A 5,271-nucleotide genomic window follows, 5' to 3' on the forward strand; every position below is an offset into this window, starting at 1 on the left:
CATTGGTGTGGTTGGGTTGATTCCATTATTTAATAAAGGTTGCTTAGGTTAAAAAATTTACAGTCAAACAATAGAACTGGATCTAAAAAATGTCTCAACTCAACCTAATGCAACTCATGAACACTCCAAAGTGTGCAATTACAATATCATACTATGAGAGTTACACTCGTCACAATAATATCGAAAAAATATTAACCCTGATTCAGTTTTTTTCACCATGTGGTTCAAATTAGGATTTCAACTTTAAGCTCATAGATCAGTGTAACGACATAGGATTAAAAAAAAAAAAAGACGACGAAAACTCCGATGAGACCCAAGAATTACGGGGAGCGCAAGAATTCTCGTTATAACGCCTCATACCATGCCTTCCTAACCCCCAAGAAACTTCACACTCCTTCCCATCCTTTAGCTCATGCCCCAAAACACTACTTCACAAAGAAAGAATGAAAGAGAGGGAAAAAAAATTAAACCCTCACCAACGAGCTAAACCAGTTGAAAAACAACGTTGAAACACCAAAATCCTACAAGACGAGAGATCCTTCAGCTCATGTCCTTAAGAGAGGTTGATAAGAATCACGGTATTCCAAATGGACCTATTGCCAAGAAGCTTTTAAAAATGTCACGAAGAACATATCAACAACAGAATTCTAACCTACGCGCGGAGAGCTCAATTGATTTCAAACCTATCGCATTAGCCACTCAAGCACATCAACATTTGTTAGAAAAAACTATGTTTAATTTTATAAATTATGTAAAAGTCAAATGGTCAATTTGACTTATTCTTTGTGGAGATTAAAGAGGATCGGGAATAAATCCCGTCCACAAACATCTCGAATAAATCCCGTCCACAAACGTCTTTTGTCGGGAGACTATAAATACCCACAATATGTTATGTAAAATTCAGATTCGTGGATGGATGTAATTCAGATCTCAAATTGAGATGTTTCCCTTAGAAATCCGAGCATCATATTTGTCATTTCTAAGTTTCAAGTAATTCTTGTGGTAGAATTGCACCCGAGCCATTCAATCAAGCCTTGATCAAGTTCGATTGTGGAGTGACTCAATTTAGAACAAGGTTTCCAAATCTTGCTTCTAGATCTTCGATCATAAGAGGTAATCTAATTCTAGCCTTATCTCTTGGTTGATCCAAATTCCGTATAAGGAGGTGTTAATTACTTTGATTCAAGGGTGCTTGCTTCAACAAAATCTTGGATCGTTGGGCTGAGGTTTAGGGTTGCCTTATCAGAGGTGGATTGTGAAATTCCACTTTGGTTGGAGAAGGGAACAAATGATTTCTTATAAGGGTGTGGAAACCTCTCTCCAGTAGACGCATTTTAAAACCGTGAGGTTGACGAGGATATATAACGGGCCAAAGCGGACAATATCTACTAGCAGTGGACTTAGACATTACAATCTCTATTTTTTATATACAAGAAAGAGCCCTAAATGATGATGAAAGAGATGCCATTCTACAAATGGGTCAACTTTCCTTGTTTAAGATATTTGAAGGTGGAGAATATATGGCTTGGATTCTTTGCTCCGACTAGTCTATGAATCCACAAGTAATGATAGTATGATATCCATTAATTTAAAAAAAAAACATTTAAAAGGAAAGATTATAATGCTTGGCATAATCTTTATACCCATTAAAGCTCGGTTTTTTGTTTTTTGTTTTTATGCTTTTAAACGCTATTCATTAATTTTTTTTTTGGAATGGATAAAAATGGAGAAAAACTCTATTTATAAGTTGATATTTTAGTGGCATTTTTATATTTCATTAAAACTAATACACCATATCAAATTTTCAAGAAAAAAAAGCATACGCACACAAACAACATACTAAAAATATCGATTATTATAATATTATATCGAACCTTCCAATTTATGGATATATCGATTTTTTATATTCATTTTGGCAGCTATGTGTAGCACCATATCATACAGTTTTTTATAAGGCAACCCTAATCCTCAGCCCAACGATCCAAGCTTTTGTTGAAGCAAGAACCCTTGAATCAAAGTAATTAACACCTCCTTATATGAAATTTGGATCAACGAAGAGATAAGGCAAGAATTAGATTACAATAACTCTAAATTGTAATCCACCTAAAAATGTCTTAGAATACAATAACTCTAAATTGTAACCCACCTAAAATTTACAACAATCAAACTTCATTCTTCTTCAATGTGACATGAATTGAAATATCTTTTGATAATTTTGACAATCTTTTTTTCACATCTTCAATGAAGAATATTGTATGATTGATGTCTCTTGGTTCATATCATTCTCCACTTCTTCAAGAGGATTCGTCCTCAAATCTATTTGTGAAACTTTGCTCCAAAAAATAAGTTATGGAAATACAAAGGACCTCACAACAATCTCTCAAGTGAGGCTAGGAATGTTTTGCTCTCTAACCAGACTATTCCTGTACTTATGTGCGAGGGGTCTTGTTACTTTACTAACATGCTTAACCCTTCTTTGCCTAGTGATTTTGTTGTGCTTTTGCAAGAGTTTGAAGATTTATTTTCTAAGGAGATGCCTAGTAGCTTACCACCACTTAGAGGGATTGAACACAAGATTGACTTCATTCCTGGCGCGCCCATTCCAAACCGACCAGCATATAGGACTAATCCAAAGGAGGCTGAAGAGATACAAAGGCAAGTAAGTGAACTCCTTGCTAAAGGGTATGTACGTGAAAGTTTGAGTCCTTGTTCTGTTCCAGTTATTCTTGTACCTATGAAAGATGGTTCTTGGCGTATGTGTGTTGATTGTAGGGCTATAAACAAGATAACTATAAAGTATAGGCATCAAATTCCTAGATTAGATGATATGCTTGATTAATTGCATGGATGTAGTCTTTTTACTAAGATTGATTTAAAATCGGGTTATCATCAAATTCACATGCATATTGGGGATGAGTGGAAAGCAGCTTTTAAAACCAAGTATGGTCTTTATGAATGGTTGGTTATGTCTTTTGAATTAACTAATGCACCTAGTACATTCATGAGACTAATGAACCATGTCTTACGAGAATACTTAGGTAAGTTTGTGGTTGTTTATTTTGATGACATCCTTGTTTACTCTAAATCTTTAGATGATCATATTACCCATGTACGCAATGTTTTGACTACTTTAAGAAATGAATGTTTGTATGTAAATTTAAAGAAATGTAGCTTTTGCATGGAAAAAGTTAACTTTCTTGGGTTTGTAGTTTCATCTAATGGTGTTGAGGTTGATGAGGAGAAATTGAAGGCTATAAAAGAGTGGCCTACACCTAAAAATGTAAGTGAGGTAAGAAGTTTTCATGGTCTTGCAAGTTTCTACGGTAGGTTCATTAAGAATTTTAGTACAATTGCTTCACCCTTGAATGAACTTGTTAAGAAAAATGTATCCTTTATATGGGAAAAAGATCAAGAACTTGCTTTTAATACTTTGAAAGAAAAATTGAGTTCTGCTCCTTTGCTTGCATTACCTAATTTTGAGTCTACTTTTGAAATTGAATGTGATGCTAGTGGAGTAGGGATAGGTGCTGTATTAATGCAAAATCAAAGACCTTTAATGTTCTTTAGTGAGAAGTTGACTGGTGCATCTTTGAGGTATCCAACTTATGACAAAGAGCTTTATGCTTTGGTTTGTGCATTGCAAACCTGGCAACATTATCTTTGGCCTAAGGAGTTCATTATTCATACGGATCATGAAAGTTTAAAGCATTTGAGAGTACAAAATAAACTCAACAGACGACATGCTAAGTGGTTAGAATTTATTGAAACATTCCCTTATGTCATAAGATATAAACAAGGTAAGGAGAACATTGTTGCAGATGCTTTATCACGAAGGTATGTCCTCCTCAATACTTTGAATGCTAGGTTGTTGGGTTTTGAACACAAAGGATTTGTATCAACATGACATGTTCTTTGCTCCTTTTGTTGAATCTTGTGAAAAAGGACTCATTGTGGATAATTACTTGTTGTTAGATGGATTTTTGTTCCGAAAAGGCAAATTTTGCATACCATCTTGTTCCATACGTGAGCTACTTGTGAGGGAAGCTCATGGAGGTGGTTATATGGCACACCATGGAGTTTCGAAAACTTATGATATGCTCTCTGAACATTTTTTTTGGCCTAAAATGAGACATGATGTTCATAAAGTTTGTGCTCGTTGCATAGCATGTAAACAAGCTAAGTCTAGGCTTCAACCACATGGTTTATACTCCCCATTACCAGTTCCTAATGGTCCTTGGATTGATATATCAATGGATTTTGTTTTAGGTTTACCTAGGACTAGGAAAGGTTATGATAACATCTTTGTTGTGGTTGATCGATTTAGTAAAATGGCTCATTTTATTCCTTGTCACAAAACTGATGATGCAAAACATATTGCAGACCTGTTCTTTAGGGAAGTTGTACGATTGCATGGCATTCCTAAAAGCATCGTTAGTGATTGTGATGTCAAATTTTTAAGCCACTTTTGGCGTATTTTATGGGGTAAGTTAGGAACTAAGCTCGTATATTCAACTACTTGTCATCCTCAAACGGATGGACAAAATGAAGTTGTTAACAGAACCATGACTACTATGCTTAGGGCTATTATTGATAAGAATCTTAAGACTTGGGAGGATTGATTGCCCTTTATAGAATTTGCATATAATAGGGTTGTTCATAGCACTACTAAATGCACACCTTTTGAAATTGTTTATGGCTTTAATCCTTTAACCCCCATTAACTTGTTACCTATACCGTCAAAAGAATTTGTGAATTTTGATGCAAATGCCAAGGTTGAGTTTGTTCATAAACTGCACAAGCAAGTAAAAGAACAAATTGAGAAACAAAATTCCAAGGTTGCCACCCGAATTAATAAAGGACGTAAGATTGTCATCTTCAAGCCAGGAGATTGGGTTTGGGTGCATTTCCGAAAGAAAGATTTCCTACTCAAAGAAAATCTAAGCTTTTACCACTAGGAGATGGATCTTTTCAAGTTCTTGAGCGCATCAACAACAATGCTTATAAAATTGATTTACCAGGTAAGTACGGTGTTAGTGCAACTTTTAATTTGTTGATTTGAGTCCTTTTGATGTAGGTGATGGCTTGGATTCGAGGACGAATCCTTCTCAAGAGGGGGAGAATGATATGAACCACGACCAAGGAATTTCCATACCTCAAGGTCCAATTACAAGGACGAGAGCCAAGAAGCTACAACAAGCCTTATACAGTTATATTCAAGCTATGATGAGCTCATCAAAGGAAATTCTAGAAGACGTTGGAGACCTCCTTTAT

This window comes from Cucurbita pepo, chromosome 10, assembly GCF_057944985.1.
Source record: "Cucurbita pepo subsp. pepo isolate OVF chromosome 10, ASM5794498v1, whole genome shotgun sequence".
Classification (NCBI taxonomy): domain Eukaryota; kingdom Viridiplantae; phylum Streptophyta; class Magnoliopsida; order Cucurbitales; family Cucurbitaceae; genus Cucurbita; species Cucurbita pepo.